The 18,883-nt window shown below is 49.2% G+C and overlaps 1 protein-coding gene across 2 annotated transcripts in view; it reads left to right on the forward strand.

Moving 5' to 3' along the window:
• Fz2 (frizzled 2) overlaps nucleotides 1-18,883 on the forward strand; it is a 129,275-nt gene that overhangs the window by 25,761 nt on the left and 84,631 nt on the right. The window lies entirely within an intron of this gene.

The following is an 18,883-nucleotide window of genomic DNA, read 5'->3' on the forward strand; positions in this document are numbered from 1 at the left end:
TAGGACGACACCGTGATTTGTCATGCCTTCGACGACGCTCCTCGTAGTCTTCTTTGGGAATTAATCAAGGAACGCGAGTCTAGACTTCTCCCTCTGGAAATAAAATGTCCGTAATATAATTTGCAATATAATTCCTCTCACTGAACAGTTTAATTAAATGGGTAGATCTCGTATACCAAACAATAAATCAAAATGGCGCGCATTGCGATGCTATAGGGTTTCGGGAAGCACTAAAATTCTAGGGGCGTCGCATCATTTGTCGCTGTGTGTATCCATTATCGTAAACTCGATCAAACGATCGTTCGCCACGCGTAGGCTCGTAAACGGTAGAAAGCAGCCGGTGGTTTCTTTCGTCGACGTTTTCACGGGTCCCCCGGTGGCCGCGAAAAGCGTGGTACCCTCGAACAAGCCACGGGTGGCGTCGTTAATTTAGTACATTCGAACCGGGCCAGAGGAATCTCGAAGATGAGCCGTCCACCGACAACCCCAGGTTCCGACCAAGGCGACAAGTGGCCGTGGGGTGCGAGTTTTACGAGCGTTTAACGGTCGATTTATCGTTCGTTGACACAAGGATGACAGAACCGGGACGAGACGCACGCGTTTCGACGGAACCCTTCGGGCCCCAGTTATCGGACTTGTCACCTTTTTCCATCGAGTGTACCGGAAATCGCATCAGAATAGTAGATTAGGGGGTGGCAAAATAGAGACCCTGAAAAGAAATTGCTTTGGAACGTTTCATTTAAAAATAATACCAGGCACGGTGGCAGTATCTGTCAAATTACACTGAAATAGATATCCCAAATTAAATCCAAAAAATATAGAAATATAATCGTTGAAGAACGATCCATAGAGATCCTGCGTCCAGCTCTGGTGGGACCTTGGTCCTTGAAGGGCACGGACGAAAAGGCAGGTTGAAGGTAGTCTACAGGACGAGTGCCACGCGACCGTAACCGGTAGTCGGTTTGATCCGCGGGACGATTTATCGCTTCCGATTTTCAAGCAGCTAGAGTGGCCCGTTGCTCATTCGTCGCGCGTCCGCTTCCTCGAAGAGCTGTGCTACCTCCTCCGCGAAGACATTTTCTTATTGGCGTCTCGTGCGAGTCTCGTAAGGGAGGTCAACATCCGTCCGCCTCATCCACTCCCTGGGATTCCTATCTCCCTGAGTCATCTTCGCGATACTATTCCGTTGAAGATGTCTGGCTGCGGGTGAAACAAAGAAATCGATATGCCTGGCGACTGCGGTGTTCGACGTTCGCGAGTACTTCGTGATTAATTCCTTGCTTCTCCCAAGACTGCTCGATCGAGATCCGTACGGTTCGTTTCGAAACAAGGACGATTCCGTGAGTCACGAAAGTGCAAGGCGAGAAGTCATGGTTAGCCTCTACGAAATAATTTAATCTATAAGGGGTAATAATTTTTGTTTATATTTTACTCGAATATCGTTTAGTATTACTGGATTCTCTAAAGTGATGGGAATTAAATGATAAATTTCTCTCCTTGGACAAATTAGCGAAATGCTTTCTGATCCTTGAAAAGAATTCCTGCAGCCTTTTCTGCAGTTGAAAACGTAGTGACTGCGGAAAGAAGCTACTTACGTTTTTCTTCATCAAAAGAGAAGCGAAGGGACTGTATCGTGCCATGGAGAATGAATGGGCTAGATCCATCATTAACCACTTCTCTGCGGAGTTTTCTTTTCTGTAGTCGGTCTGAAATATTTCGAGGCAGTTATGGAAATATATTAAAAAATTCACAGGTTCTAACAGTCGAGTGGTTAATTGCGGTTACGGTATCTAATTTCGAGCTTAAGACACAGGAGCCCCAAGATGTATTTAAATGGAGCTTGAAACCTTGGAACTTATCAACGATAATACCTTCCAAACGATGAATATTCCGATCGAGAAAGTTATCTTGTATTTCGTAACTACCGCGAACAAGAATTTAATCTTTTCATCGATAACTTGCCCGTTGTTTTAAATAGACCTTCGATTACAAGGTAGAAACGCATGATTTAGTGACCCAAATTGATCAAACCTGCTTTGCAACCGCGTGCCTTACTGACTCGGCTGTCAGTGCTTTTACAGCATAAGTGGAGGTCTATTAGAAAACATGATTCATTTATCAGGGAGCCTTGATCTCTGCCCTCGAGTTACCGAGCCAATGGAGTAGACATTTTCCATCGCGTTGATCTTATTAAGTACTTACGGGAACGACTAGTGAAAAGTCAAGCCCTCTGTCGTGTCAATAATTCGAACTCGAACCGAGCGTGCCAAAGTTCGACGTCTGAGCCGACGTCCGTGGGCCACGGGTCGACGGAATAGTTCACCGAGAATTTGGAATTCCAACCGGTCGACCGGACTCGATTCCGACTTGTTCGAGGGCTTCCGTGTAACTAGAAACATCACCCAATCTCCAATTTCGATGATACTCTGCGCGTCGATCGTACGTTTCATCGACTGACAATTACATTCATGGGGGTGAAAACCTCAAACTTATCCACGAAATACTCCTCTGCGAACTCAAGGAACTATTTTTAAAGATAAATAGTTTCGACGCCGTTCGATCGATTTCCAGACACGCCGGTGCCGATCGACGGATGATCTACGGCGCGTCGCGTTCGCGGTTCGTCCGCGATGGGGTTAATAATGGGGGTGCGCTTCCTCCCGAAGAAGTGGCTGTTGATTGGATGGTCGGATCGTGGAATATAAGGAGGAATCCGCACCGGATCGAGTAGGAATCTCACGATATAGTCGCGTTGGGATATGTGGGTCGACGCGTCTGTATCGCAATCAGCGACGGAGGGTCGTAAAATTGCTCGTATGTGTCACCGGTCCGGTACCACAGACACCGTCCCAGCGACACAGGATGACGTAAACGGGCGTTGATACGTCGTGTGATAAAACCGATCGGATAATTTTCAACGCTCACCATCGAACCTGTCGCGAGTCGCTTTGGCTGCGCGTGGGACAAGCGTAACGGTGGCTCCGGCCATTGGTATGAAGACGTAATTGGACCGGCTGACAGTTTCCGAGCATTCATTTGACGTGTGACATGATTCAGAAGCGTCCAGCCGTTGTCACATCTTCAATTGCCTCCTCCGTCGGAGGCAATCATCGTCCTGCGGCTCGCGAGAATCGCAACGGCCAGCTCGTCGTCTTTGTCCCAGCAACCGTGCGATTTCCTTCCTTATCTGTTGCGTCTGCGACGTAACGTGATTCGACGTTGCTAAGCTGCGAAAATATCGGCTCGTTCACCCGAGCTTTTGCAACGGAAGTTCGCGAGATAGTACCCGCGCGCAGATAATGCTTTCTTGGAGCTGTATACCGACGGGGTCAATGCTCCGAATCTGCTCGACGATTACTCTTTTCGGGCGAACCTGCTCCGTTTACTAATTTTCCAAATATAATGGCGTTAACCCACGCGCGTTCCTCTACTGGGAAATCCTAAGAAATATAATATGGACACTTTAAAACGGGCGTAGAAGCTGTTAGAACGAATCGATTGTATACAGGATGGTTTATAAGCGACCAAACGAGGCATTTTACGTTGTATAATTGAGTCACTCGAACAGTTTTGAAGCTACAACACGAGACACTCCGAAGTAGACGCCAGAACTATCAGATCGAGTTTCTAGAAACCGTATCAACCAGCTTATCTGACCTTTTCTCTATGCAAACTGTCCAGGGATTGCAGGAACGCGAAGATAAAGTATGCGATAGAGTCAGCAATCAGCCAGGAGTGTCGGAAATCGTGTAACAATCAAAACGATACGTATCGGTACGCGTGTGGCATTCAAAGCCACTTCGAACACCCACTACGATTCAGGAACGGTTCGAGACCCCGTGACTATTAAAATTGTATCTCGATGCAAGGACATAAAATATATTTCTAATGATAAAAATTCAACGCTGCTAGGGTTGGATTCCGTCGATCTTCCGCAAGCTCCGACGCGAGGAGGCCGAAGCAGTAACGTCGAAACAGATTTCTAAGAGCTGCTGCAAAATCGATGATCTTCGGAGGAGATCGTAGGTTGAAATTATTCGCGATGAATTAATAATTCTCGGGTTCCCGGGCAGCGTGGCTGGATTGAATCGTTCGCGATGAGCTGCAAAGCCCCGGGTAATACTCGAATCCGGGGAGGAAACTCGAATATTTTGTGGCGTAATGTCGGCCCCCTGGGGGGTGGGGGGCAAGGCTTAATAACACGGTGCAGCAAGGGCCGGGATCCAAGGCCAAGATACACCAGCAGCTAAAAAGTTAATCGTACCGGGGCAGAGAGTTTCCGTCGGGACAGTGATTATGTTAATCGTTGCTTCGTTCCAGGTATTGATAACGGTATATTGCGACGGGCAGCATGAGATCGTGCACCTTGCAGCAGATTATACCTGGCTAACTCGACGGTAAATAGAAACCGTACGCGATAACGAGCGCGCCGCGTTTCGTCGGGGAGGTTCCATCAGGTGAATTATCAGCGTGGTCCGCGTTCGTCTACGCTACGAAGACGTCTCGGAACCTGTTTATCGAAAGCGTTTAGTCGGAAGCGGTAATTCGTGCCCAGTATTAATTGTAATTATACCCAGGACGCTAATTGCGCGTTATTAGATAGCGGAGTGCCTAGCAAACAAACCCCGTTGCGGTCCGCATCCGTCTGCCCGACGTGTTAACTCGAGACATCAAGCTAGATGAGGATGACTTAAGGTCGTCTCCTCTTTTCGCGGGACTCTTTCGACCATTTCAGTCAACGAAAACGTCGTTAGCATCGAACAGAGTAACATACAGGTTTTCAAGGGCCGCATTGCAACTATTACGAAGGGCAGGTGCACCAAATTTGATCGCTGATACCTCTCGTACGATTTGTAATTTTCAAATTTAAAAACTTCGGTGTACCGCGATATTGTTTCTCTGATAAAAAAAAAGATTGGCCGGGAAACCAATGAATATCGTACGTGGAAATAACGAAGATAACTCTAAAAAAGTAATGATATTTGTTGGACCGCGTCGCGTAGTTTCAGGTGACAACCTGGGGGACGAAATTTGCAACGACAGGAAGGGCGTAACTGTATTTCGGACAGAAGGGAACCGTCGATCGGCGAGGTCTTATCAAACGTTCGGGAGAAGATGGAAAATATTGTGCATCGAGTCGCGCGAAATCGAGTATCGCCGGCAGAGAATATAACGAGCTGCGTCGACCGCTGAAAATTACATTTCGGTCTCGAAACCCGATCGCGTTTCGATTTCGCGCCGCGCTAGTTCTCCTGTCGACGATACGTATCGCATAATTGCGAGCGTGTATCTGTTTTTGCAGAAATCCTGGTGTTATTGAATTTTTCGATTGATTCGAGCCACAGGCCACTCGATACTATCACCCGTACGCGAAACGTTCTCGATATTAGCGATCATAATCATCGTTCGGTTTACTATACATATAATTGTACTTTTCGCCCGGATAAATTACATTCCGTGAAATTGATCGCTTCGCGGGATCGATTTCTCCCTTTTTCTCTCTGTCTGCGTGTACGCAATGCGTGGAATATTAATTAAGAATTAATTATTATTTGCGGCGTTCCCGTCGGCAAATATTACAGCTTCACCGAATCGTCGAGATAATTTTTTGTTTCCTGGCTGTCATTAAATACGACAGAGGGGAAATATCGCTGTCGCTCAAAATTGACGAAGATTAAATTTAGGCCTGGGGTCGCTCGAGGATCCCACGTGGTACTTTACGTATTTAACGCATTACACGTTTGCTCGGACAAGCAAAATTATGAAACGTATCTCTAGAGGTTCAATTAATTGTATGCGTACATAAAATGAACATAGAATTCCGGAAATCTAGCGTTGAATAAGAAAATTCCAATTTAGCGGATCTCTAGGAAGGATCGGAAGCAACGTTGGCAACATTTTCTACCGGTAACGGTTTCGCGGAACATCGAATCGCACTGATACACATTCCCCAGCCAGGAGGTGAGCACAAACGCTCGAGAAAGAGGATTACGAGATATGTATAACGCGATTACAGAATCTCGAGTGCGCTTTACATTTCGCTAGCGTGTTTTCTTTTTCCTCGACTCGAGTACGCTCGCGACGGGTTAATTTTCTCCTGTTTCCGTTCTCTCTCTCTCTCTACTCCCGTTTCAGTTCCGCGATTCTCCCGATTCTCATCCCCTTCTCGCGCGTACCGTGCCAACGAGCCGGGGAAACCGCGACGAAAAAATCGCAAGAATACCTATAACTTTTCCTTTTCGCGCGTTCTTTATATTTTCTTACGGTTCGTTTTGCTTCCTCTTTCCGTTCTCTTGGCCCGTTATTCTTTCGCATCAAAGAGCTCTCGGTCCCGTATAGATAAATCAAATTAAAAAAAATTCAATGCTTCTAGCGATAGATTACAAGGTGGTTCGCGAAGCTGGAGCGAGTCGTAAATAACGAATGAACTGGCGTCGACTCGATATTCGAGCGACCTGTCCGTGATTTATGAAACGTTCGTAATGGCGGCGGTGGTTGTCGTAAATTAAGAAGGCCCGAGCGTCATACGTTTCAATTCGTTGCTGTCTTCCCATCTGCCGTCGGATCATTGCTCTGTGCGTCCACGCGCGACAAATTCTTTCCGTCTGATTAATTTCCTAGTGGAAATTAATCACCGCGTGGGGCTTGCGAAACGAACTGTTCGGCGCACGGGCTGCTGGCTCGGTCCGTTGATCTACACGACGCGTCGGGAGACCGGAATACACGGCCAGCGGGGAGGGTCCCCGAACAAGGGAAAGCGAAAAAGGGGGTTAGGGGGCGGTTCGAGCCCCTCGAAATATTGATTGACATCCGGGTGACAGATTTCACCGGCCGCACACCCTTTTGCCCTCGAACTGCAACGTACACCAGGGCCGATGCCTCGGCTGCTGGGCTCCTTCCGCGTTCTTTGTCATGCTGATTCCCTGCAAACGCTGCGCCGGTGGTCGACATTTTTATCTACGATCCAACAAACCGAACAAACAATACGCGCGATCAACGCCAAGACAGAATTCACAGTATCTTCGATTTATCCATACGCTCTAGATCCTGCTTTTAATCTTCTAGCTTTCTATCCATTTAACAGAGTCTGTTTATTAACATTTCCGATCTCTAACCATCAACGAGCAACGATGAATCGCCAGGAAACAAGCGTCTTAAGTAGCTAGTAAAATCTCTCTGATCGCAAATAATCTACGAAACAACCATTGTTGTCGGATTCCCCAAGACGAATACCTCCGTCGAGGGCCAAAAATAGCCAATTTCGTACAGTGTTCTTTACGAGCACAAGATGAAACAAACCGAAGACGCGGGGCAGCCATTCGTTCTCAACTTGTCTCCACGATGAGAATAGATGCGATCTTTTACTACGTGCCGCTGGCTACGATACGGAACACCTTCTCGTAAACGTCCTGCCCTCCGAACAGCCCCCAGCCATCGCGTCGAAGACCTCTTTAAACGATCGCCGGGCCGTTGTCGATCGATCACCCCGCGAACACTTTCGAGAGCGTGCACCGAATAATTGCGACACAGATGTTGCTGGGCGTTTCGTGAACGGGAGTGAGAGAAAACAGCCCAGGGGGGGAGGGGCGAGACGGGAGTCGGTAATTTTGAAATTATATATAGAGGAGCCCTGTATGCTCGAGTCTATGTTGTCCCTAGTCGTTCCCCTCCTCGATCCACGACGTCGTCGTAACCGTTAACGTTATCTGTGCCGCAGAATATTGCGAGAGGGTGGGCAACGGGGATGAGCGGATCCGCCATAGAGGAACACGGGGCGTACCTCGTGCATGTCCCTCAAAATAGAGTTACAAACTGTAACTACGTTTCGGTGCATTAATGCCGGGCAGGAGCGTGGGGTTGGTCCCGGTGCCGTCGTCGGAATTCGTGCGGCGCGCTCCAACGAATCGATCGCGGTTACAACGCTTCTCCAAGGGGTGGGGGGATGAAGCTCGCGCTAAGCTCGAGAGGACCCCGAGCTTCGATGGATCGTCGTTTCATGAGCCACTTTAAATTTTAAATCGACCTTTTGCCGCGCCCCGGGAAACCTGCGTTGCGTATCACTTTTTCTCGTCGCCGCTGGCGACGCGTTCAAGGCAGACGATACAGGGTGTCCGACTATGAATGCTACCAACCACCGGCGAGCGATTCTTTCACCAAAAACTAGTCGAAAGCGTGGAGCAACGTTTCCTCGCAACGTGCTTCGTTTCGGAGAAAATCGACTTTGAAGTTGCTCGGGGCACGCGGGCATTTTTGCGAAATTCGATTTAACCGATCTCACCGTGGGAATTATATTCGTTTACAAGAATTCTTAACTTAAATACTCGTAAGTTTGTGCTTCGAGATTTTCTATACTGTTTACAATTGTACATTATTACTTCTAGATATCGCACGCACCAAATAATTTAAAAATCGATTTCCTCAAGAACGAAAACTCGTATAAAGGAATTGTATTTACGTTGTCGATTTATTTTTACGCGTAGAATGTGTACACATTGCTAAAGGCTCACGGTAGTTGCTCCGAAGTAGCGGCAATCAAGGATCACAGATTGAACTTCATCGTCGTTAAGAAAATCGCGCGAGGAATTTGAAACAAATTAAAAGCAAACAAGATAACGTTTCGCGAAAGCCGCTCACGCTCGACTACTAGATCGTAAGCAGATCTCGCGCGGATCTTGAGATCGGAGTTCCCCGTCGAGCTTAACTCGTCCTTCCGCCCCATTTTTCTGCACCGGCCGTTCAGAGTTTGGGTTACCATTCTCTCGTGTAAGAGGATTAAGATATTACTTGAGCGTAGCGGCGAGCAAGCGTCACGAAAACACGGGCTTTAACACGCTTTATTCGCTTCGTGAAAATTCACGTCTGAAAGTGCAACCCCATCCTGCCTCCCTCTTGTGTCTGAGGGTTTACGCCGCGCGGAAAGGAGGGTTGGCGAGCATAAAATCGCTCGTGTACACGCGTGTGCATACACCTAATGCGCCTCGGTCTTCCGTCGTCCCTGGCTCCTTGAAACGGATTTCCTCCTCGCTCCCAGCGCGTACGTTGAAAATCTTTCCGACCGTTTCAATCCGCTTCGCTGCGATGCTCCTGATATCATTTGACGCTATCAAAACATCGGGTTTCAGAACTAGCAATTGGTCAACAGAATAATTCCTATTCATATATCGATTAGAACAATTAATAATTTATATTCTTGCTTGGTGTAAAATACCACTGCAAGCATTTCGTTCTCGTTCAATTTATTTTCATCTTCGGCAAAGAAACAATGAGTTTTGATTATTGATATATACAACTGTTCAAATTTGCACGTTCGCTATTACGTGAAAGCAAAATTTCATTCGAAGAAGATGACCTACATCGAAACGCGAACATATGACGCTCTTGGTGGCAACGAGCACGCACGGTTTTCATCATTCAGCCGATCTTGGCGCGATCCTGAGAGCCCCTAACAGCTTCCAGCGCCAGTTGCACGCTTCCACGAACAATACGATTCTCCGCTCCGGGAAACATTCTCGCGAATAGGACTACGCGCGGAACCACGATCCCGAAACCGGTGTCGCGTTCGAGAATGGAACCATGTTGCATTTGCAGCGGCTGTGTCGAGTGCCGTTCCGTTTATCCATCGTCGCTCTTCCCGCGGATGCATTAAATTCCCACACCGATACGCGTCTCCGCGGAAGCAATGCCGTTACAGGACGCCGTACGACGACAAGGACAACGTCGACGACGACGACGACGACGTCGATGGCGGCGGTGCTTTGAGGGCGCCGAGTGCCGCACTCGACGTGTCATACGGCGCCCTCTGACACTGGCGTAGTACTCCCCCGAATTATTTTGACCGTACTTTTTCACGGTTCGATCAGCCCTCGAAGAATCTTCTTCGCGAATCCAAAGAACGTTCGAAACTGTCGAGTTTAAACCGACGTTTAAAGGATATTGTAGAAACCACGTATCGAGTTGATTTAAAAGAATAATTGGGGCTGGATAATTCTTAAATTTCGCTGACAACAATTTGCACGGGAAGGTTCGCGGTAGTCCCTGGCGAGAAGTCGCAAAAGATCTCGTCTCGTTCCGTTATCTCGTGGACGGAAGGAGCTCGAAAGCAAAGAAGAAGAAGGCGAGGAAAGTCGTTGGAGGGTACGCCAATGGCGGGCTAGCCAGCAATAGCGCGTGGCGGCGTCGAGGACGGGGGTGGGCTCCCTCCGCACCGTCCTCTTCTTTCCTTAGCACCCTCGGCTGCTGCCCCCGGTGAGCCCGGCACAGGGCAGAGTCGTACTACTTTGATCGCCACTCAAACATTTTCGCTACCCCAACCCCCGCTGGTACTCGCCAGCTTCTGGTGTTACGGGGACAGGGACACGGGGGCAACGGGGGTTGGGGGTGGTGGCTGCGTTGCTTGCCACCAACTAATTACAGTGCGGATCAAAGAATTCATCGACGCGGCTCCGCGCGGACGTGTGCGCGCGGGCGTCGTGCGTGCGCCGATGCAGGAGAAGAAGAATGGGTGCAAGAAGGGCGCGAAAGGGTGAGAGCACCCGTTGGACCCTCGCGCCCTGTGCACAGAGATCCTGTCTACGCGCGACGTTACGACTTCGTGTCTGAGTGCGCCTGGACACGTTGCTTTCATGCCGACCGGGAACCTCGGGGATACCAAGTTCCGAGATTTATTGATAAGTCCAGGACCCGTTGACGTACCTTCGCTAAACTGCTGGCCCTTCCACCCTCTCGGCCGCTGGAATTCGTTTCGGGGTGGGATTCGATCGGTCGCGGTTCGATGGGAATTTACAGTCCCGCGGGATCGGTTTTATAGAACGGGAGTCGAATGTAGGTTGACGTTAGCTATTTTATTATTATTGCAATCCCCTATTGTGCAAACTTACTCCTCGTCGTCGTTTCAATATACGTATTAGCAGCAAGTCTAATTGTGGGAAATGGGGAAGAATAAGACAAAGGGGTTGCAAGTTTAAAGGAGAAGGAAACTGTGGTGAAAGGAGGCTCGAAATTTAATAGCGCGACGAGCAGGTTCGTATCACCGAAGAAATGCAGGAAAAGTAAACATTAAGAGCCGTATAATTTGCATAAAATGTTGGCGGTTAAATGCGTAATAAATATATTAATTAGCGATCGCCAAGGCGCGTAATAAGCCAATTAGCGTTCATCAGCGTTTTTTGCTTGATTAAAATGCTACTCCTTTGTATCTCGGTAGAAAAATAAGCCAAGTTACCGCCACTTTCATAATGAACGGCTCGATTCAGCGACGAAACGACGCGGCTTTAAAATTACTTTTAACGAGGCAAGTTTTTCCTATCGACCCGGGTCCGGGGCAGCTCTATTTGTTTGGGATTTTGGTCGCAGGAAAGGGTCGCGAGCCGAATACTCGATCGCACGAATCATTTATTCAGTCGCGCAGATGTCTGCCCGTTGAGCTCCAACGAAAAAATGAAAAAAAACCGCGAAATCGATTCGAGTAACCAAACAAGCGTTCTTCTTTTTATGTATTTTTTGTTATTTGTCGAGTTACCGATCGCCGCGTCGCGTTAACTATGACGAAACGTGCGTCGAACGATCGCGGACAGCGCCTCGACGGACTTTCAGAAACGCCTCTTCAGGTGCACGCGATTGTTTCAAGAGAACGCAGAGTCGACCGGTGAAAATGTTGGTTAGTTTCTGCCACGTAGGCTCGCGAAGCTCGTTTACCGCAGGGAAGCGAGACAGAGGAACGAGGACCGAGACCGATGCTCCAGATGCTGCTTCAGCAATTTTCACGTTCGCTCTCGCAATTGGATACGTAGACGAGCCGGAGGTTAAGTTTGCGTATTAGTGGTACGCGAAACAGATGTAACGCGGTGCGCAAATGGGGAGGAAGAGGATCCTGAATTCCCATAAAATCGTCTCTGCCGCGGCAGCAGTTGTCGAGACGGCTCAAACGAAATTAACAAGTTGAACGGAAATTGGACGCGTTGACCCCTTGAGCTCGAATTTCCAAGTGGGTGGGATTTTACAGGCAGGAAACATTCCGTTGCTTCGCAACCTAGCAAATTTTTGTTTTCCCTTTGATTTAAACGAGAACGGAATTTATGATTTCTGGCGAATATATTTCCCTGGTAAGGGGGAAAAAAAAGAAATAATAATCGATAGACGAAAGCGCAACGCAGGGTTTCTTTCGCCCTCGAACCACGGGTTTGCGCGTCTAGCGTCGCCAGTTTCTCGCGATCTTTCTCACGAACGTCCACGAGATGCCATTTTCAGCTGGATGGCTCATAACGCGGGGGTGCGTCGCGAGATACGCGAGGCTCGAAAAAAGGAATGGTAAAAAAGGGACGACGTCGCTGACAGCCGACGAACAAGGGAACACGAAGAGAATACACTTTTTCCCGGGGTTTCTTAGACGCGACCCGGGTCTTCATCCCCGATTCGCTTCGATCGTCGTCTCGAAGTTTTTCCATCTCCACCCCCACCCTCGCCTACCCCTACCTAGACACTGTTTCATCGACGAACCCTCGACTCCGTTTCGTTCCTCGACGGTGGAGTCGCGAGTCAAACAGAGCGGACAGAAGAGAACAGAAGAGTGGCCCTCGGGAAATTTTCGAATCCGAAGGGCAACGAAGCGCGAGTGTTCTCTCTGACGGAAAATTATGCCGCGCGATGTCTTTGAAAACCGGGACCCGGCCCCGTGTGTCCGATCCGATTCCACGTTAACGAGAGGTTATTTTCGCGAGAAAGTGCCCGGGCCAATAACGACGCGCTGGAATATCGCGTTGCCTCTAAAAGCGGTTCATCGAGCGTTCGAGGTCGGTCGACGAATTCTCCGTTGCATCCCTTGTTGGCCAACGACGCGGCCACAAAAAGATAGAACCGTTCCGTGGATGGCTCGTCGAGGATGTTTGTAACTCGGCCCTTTACTCTCGAGTGCGCGCACACACACGCTTCGTCGGCGTGCTCGACGATCTTTCGCCCACAAAGAGACCTCGGTCAGCCTCGTACGCTCCGTCCTCCTCCTCTCTTCTTCCATCTCGCTGCAATATTATTATTAGTCGGGTAAATAGTACGGATTCTAAGAAAGTATTTAGAAACTTGACGTTTCGACGCGTACAAAAACGTCATACGGTAGTCCCTCGCTATAGTCGTTTACCTTTCGGAATCTGTCGTGCCACTGCATGGATTTTGCGATCCCAAATCGAATTAAATTTTTCACCCATTAAAAATATTTTGCATCGAAGTACGCGGTAATTGGACGAGCCAACGTCGGACGAGCAAGATGGATTCGGTAATTCGGCTCAGCGTCCAAAGGCCAATAATTTTCCTCGGTTTTTCATCGACGCGCGGTCTAGCGTAAACACCGCTCCCATCGATCAATTCCGGTCGTTTCTCTTTGACAATCGTCCCCGGAGGTTCGCTAATGCGATTCACCGGAAACGCAACGAAATTTCTGAACAACGAAATACTTGGAAAGGCGTAAAAGCGTCGAGAGAGGTATTACGTTGGACCTACGAACTGGGATAGCAATTTAACACCTTGATGGTGTGTAAGTCAGACGCGGCGGAAGTAACTCATGACCGGAGCGAACAAATCGGAGAGAGATAAAAGACGGGAAAGAGGGAGGACGTTTGATCCGCGCCAGCACGCGGAACGGTCCACCGTCCAATGCGGGAAGCGACGAGGAGGCTCGTGGACCGAAATCGTAATTGGATTCGAGGAGGAGAGCGACGCCGACGGGAGGGGGGCGGGTGGAGCGAGGCGGATAGAGAAAATGCGGAAGGGAGGATCCTCTTCGGCTTCATCGGCCGACCCCGGCGATGTCACAAAGTATAATACGAACTAATTACCCCGTCGTCGGCAAAGCTGCACTCGACCAGCACTCCGGGGACAATGAGTGGGCACTTCCGCGATGTTTTCTGCATACGGCGGCATCGGGAGCCAAAGGCTTGCTCTCGCGTCACGAAAGAAACGCGCGGCGCCGCGGGGGCGGGAGGAACCGCGTGCCAACGACGCAGGGTGCCTGAGAAGATGGAGAGGAGGCGAAACGCGAACGAAAACCGACGACCAAGCTGTCGACGGGCGGGAGAGAGACAAAAGGAGGAAGAGGTTCTTTTTGGTTGATTAGCCCCCGCGAAAGAGAAGACAGAGGCTCCGCGGAGTACACCTATCGCGACGCGTCACAAAGCCAGCGATCTCGACTCGTGCGGATACCGCGAAGGGATAAATCAAAGCAGGTACCATCCAGCCACGATGACCATCGTGCGAATCTCCGAGGGAAAAATACTGGTAATTAGCCCCTTGAACATCGTACCCCGCCCCCGGGCGAGCATCGCTCTTTGTGGAACAGAGTCACGTTCGACGACATTATCGTCGTACTCTGTAACCGTGGGTGGAGTGTCCGGGACCTATTTCCCTCCCCCTGGTCGGTCCTCGGCACTCCTCCCCCTCTGTCAGCACCGCGCAACCAGCATCCCGTTGCCCGACGCCATACGCGTTCGCTCGGTCCCCCTACGCGGGCTGATGGAACGCCGAGGCGGGGGCGTGCAGCCGAGGAAACTTCAAAGCTCCCGAAACGATTGTTCGGCAACGCTCCCGCGTGTTCCTCGTGTACCTCGAGAGCCACCGTTGCCGCGCGAGGGTGGGGAGAGGGGTTAAAGTACCCACGAATATACACCTACCCCTTTGATTACCTCGGCGGTACACTCTTCTTGGTCCTCTTTTTCTTTTTCTTCTTCGAGCTTCGAAAAAAAAAGAGTCGAGTGCGCGCGTGTGTATGAAAGAGAGGGAGAAACAGCGAAGGAGAGGACCGAGATAGAGGCATAAAGTTGCCTCGTGGATGGGAAAGGGCGAGGCTCTCGGGTACGCGGGACCGGCAAAGAAAGAGGAAAAAGGCTGGAGGGTGGACGAGCACCGTCGTCACCGGAGATGAAGAACAAGATGCTCCACATGATGCATCTAGCCAGAAGGACCGGCTCGTGTGTGCACGCGCACACACGAGCACGCGCGGCCCCGCGAGGAAAGGTTCCCGGTTGAAAAAGGTTCGTTGGTTTCACGAGCTCTCGTTTGACCCGTATGGTTACGCTGCAAAGTAAGTGCCCGCCGGCGAGGCCTATGATAATTAATCTCCTATCGACTCTTGATCCCTATATTCGGTGAACTTGAAACGCGAAAAATCGGATCTTCCGCCGAGAAAGACCGCTCGCTCGAAAATTGACACTCTGGTTGCTCTCTCGAATTTATTAACGGTGCGGAAAGGTTGCTTTATCAACCCTCCGAGGGCCGAAAGAGACACCATTCCGGGCTTCGAGGTTTCATTTTTATGAAAATCTGTGCTTTCCACGCTGTTCCTTAGCCCCTTGACGCTCGTCTGCTGACTGGAGTGATTCGTAAAATGATCGTGTCGATCGTTACTCTATTAAATTCTACTTTAGAAGCGTAAGATAGAACATTGCAGTTAACAAACATCACGCTATTACGTAATCTCCTGGAGGGTTAGGTGGAAAGAATGGGTTATGGGGTTAAACTCGATAAGAGTATTAAATATTAAATACTGGGCCACTTTCCAGTTTCTACATGTAAAAATAGCAAAGAGTGTTGGGTCTCATTAGCAACCGGAGGGAGAAAATTGGTATTACAGCCCGAAGGACGTACCACAATACCTGGCGAAAATATTCTCGGCAATGCGGAGGGACATACCCCGAAGCGCGTACACATTTTATTCCCGTCCGATACATTATTCATACGGTTGTTTCAATTCCGCGGATAATCGTCGGCCACTATTTCACGAGCGGAGAGTAACGAGCTTTCAAAAACAAGATCCACGGGTTTCCTCTCTTCCACGGCCGGCCGGCGGGGATTATTAATTTCATGTCCAGATTTTTACGACAATACCGGTCCGGCGGCGCGCGAGCGAAGTCGATACAAGCGTCGCCCGGTTTCCGTGGACAATGGTCACGTACGATTTCAATGCCGATTCACGGGCTATTCATCAGGACGCTTCGCGCTCGCGGCTTATCTCGTTTCCTTTTTCTACCTGTACGGAGCGTTGCACCGACGCCGGCCGCCCATTGTGCAGCCGCGCAGTTCCCGCTCGAGCGTTCCTCTTCCTGGTCCGCGCTCACGCGACCAAACCGAAACACGTGCGATAGCGCACGCGAGAAAACGAAGTGGGCGACCGGAGGAAGCATTTACAGCCGTTTAACCCCTAGAATACACCACTTATTTTTTCGTTCATTAACCCTGGATACACCCAGCCACGGTACCGTCGCGTTACAAACTTAAGGGAGTCCCTCAAACTACCCTCTCCCAACAAAATTTTTCGGTAGAGCAAAACTTCGATCTTAGGCAATTGTGTACCACTTAAAATTTCTCTTAGTACTTATTTTCATAACCTCGCTTAAATTCACGAATCTTTCAACATTTTATTTAGAAAGCAAAATTTTATCGAACCGATAGATAACTAGTACCACCGATCCATAGCGGTTCGTTCGTTGATTGTTTATTCGTTGTTTGGTCCCGTCTGTGGGTTGCGGCGACCTTCTTCTTTCGTATTCCGCTGGACGTTTCGATTCTTTCGTCGCGTGATTCAGCGCGCTCTTCGGTTTTACCGATACCGAGCCATCGGGGGCTAAGTACCTGCCTCGAAGGTATAACTCATTTGGTATCGGGCCTCAGACACAGTTTCCCTTCGACCCCTGCTCCGCTGCTATCGCCGAGAATTACGAGCGTCATTACCATTAGTCGCGGTAATATAGTAGACGCTCCGCTACTCTTGCGTCTAAACAGATACGGGCACTAAGTTTCACCGCGATCTCTCTACATGGCCGGCCGGCTACTAGGACGCGTCTCCGGACGGCCAGGAGGAATGCCACCGCGGGAACGCTTACAGTTATCGCGCTAAATGGAACCTGGAGCGTGCGTTACGGCGTCGAAATTTACGCGACTGGGCCCGGAATCGAAGAATTATTTGGCTCCTTCGGTCATCGCAGTGCAACAATTTTAGTCATTTTTAGACCTTTCACGCGCAGGTAACACGTTCAAAAGAAACGAGAACGGCAGAACACACTTATTCGTGCTCCAAAACACGCCTGCGTTGACCTGAGATACACTTTGAGGGTTTCACATCTTTAGAATTAGAAAAAGAAGTGGTAGAGATGCGTCTACTTAAACTATCTTTTATAAAACATAATTTTGCTCGGTCCATCGCGTGAGAACGTGCTTGATTCTCACCCTGATACAAATCTCAAATAATGAATAAAAGATAACTTTCGATCCGTTGCTGGTCGAATACTAGAATCACAGAATTATATTACCGGACATGTTGACAAAATTTTTGCATAATTTTATTCAGCTATTTTGCCTATCTCTGACTCGTGTCTAAATTATTTAATTTCAGTCGAAACAACTTGAAACCATGTAATAGTGACGGTCAGAGATTGAAAGATTGCCTAACGCGACAGGCGAAATAAATATTTTCGAATCTTAGAAACACGTAGAGTCTATTAGCATCGGAATACCTGGTATAAACAAGTTCGTGTGAGATCCCGATCCTGGTCAGCTTGGTCGCGACACTCGCGTGATCGTCATCGATCGAATTAGCGTCCATCGGAAGCAATTTTTCACTCATCGACGACAGAGGAACGCCTCGGTGATTCGATCGGATCCACTCGGAACACTGGCTCTCGATTCAAGGTCGCCGCTCGCGGATTCGATCAACCGGGCTGATGGAACCGCGTCGTTCGAAACCTCGTCAGTATTTATGGCAGCGGGTCGCGCCGTTCCCAACAAGTTATTAATATCTTAATTACGTTCGACTCGTTTTTGCGAGGACGTCTGGTCGATCGGTAGTACAAGACAGGACGAGATTTCGTGGGATTAAGCAGACGACGTCAGCGATCATCGGACCTGGTTTCTCTCGCGTGTCTCGGTCTCGTTCAAGCATGCGATTAACTCTTTGTGGCATGGTGGCTAGCCCGGGTAATCATCTAGAAAAAATATCCATCCAAGCACTGTGGTTAGCATCAGTGACCACTTGCTTCTGTTGAAGCAGTTTTTATAGCATAATCATCACGGGAATGTGGTACCTCTGCGCGGGGTGGTGCAAATGTGCGGAGAAAATTGTTATTTACTTTTTGCGTTTCGCATATTATTATTCTTTCGTGTTCGATGCGGTTTTTATCGCTGCTTCTGGTATTATCGACCCCCGTACGTGATTCCTTACGTTCTCCCATCTTTATCCATTATCGCGAGAATTTGTTTTACCCCTTTAAATAGCGTCGTGATTTTCAAATTTTGCATCGAGGAGATGCACGTGTTTTCGAAACAAGCATCGAACGAACGCGTAACGATTTTCCCTTCCCCCCCTCTGTTTCGAAAACGCACCAAGTTCTCGGACCCCCGCGGGCCAATTAAATTCGCAGCGGTAACGGGATAATAATTCCGGCCCCGATGCGCCGGTGAATAATCGGGGGCGGCACAGGTATCGATCAAATATGTTAAATCGTACACGCGACGGCCGCGATACTCCGTGGAATCGGAATTAATCGCGGCCATTGAAACGCGGGGCCCTCCGATCGGCCGTGTAATCAATTGCATATTCAACGGAATCGCGACCGTACGAGGGAGGGAGGGGGAGGGTTGGAAAAAAGCGCGGCAAAACACTCGAGCGAATATCAATTCATCAAGGGTTAAGGGATAATTCGCAGCGGCGTTGCGGCGTCACGTGGCCGCGATTATTGCTCTGAAAACGAATCGTAAATTTTCGATGCTCGCTCGAGGGATAGGGGAACGGGGAGAGAGAAAATTCGGGTAGTGTCGCGCGACGGGAGATAGCGGCGCTTTTGCGGATCGTTGAATTCGCGACGAACGGAACCGGGGGGGAAAAAAAAACGAAAAAACAAAACGTACC

This window comes from Colletes latitarsis, chromosome 2 (assembly GCF_051014445.1).
Source record: "Colletes latitarsis isolate SP2378_abdomen chromosome 2, iyColLati1, whole genome shotgun sequence".
Classification (NCBI taxonomy): Eukaryota; Metazoa; Arthropoda; class Insecta; order Hymenoptera; family Colletidae; genus Colletes; species Colletes latitarsis.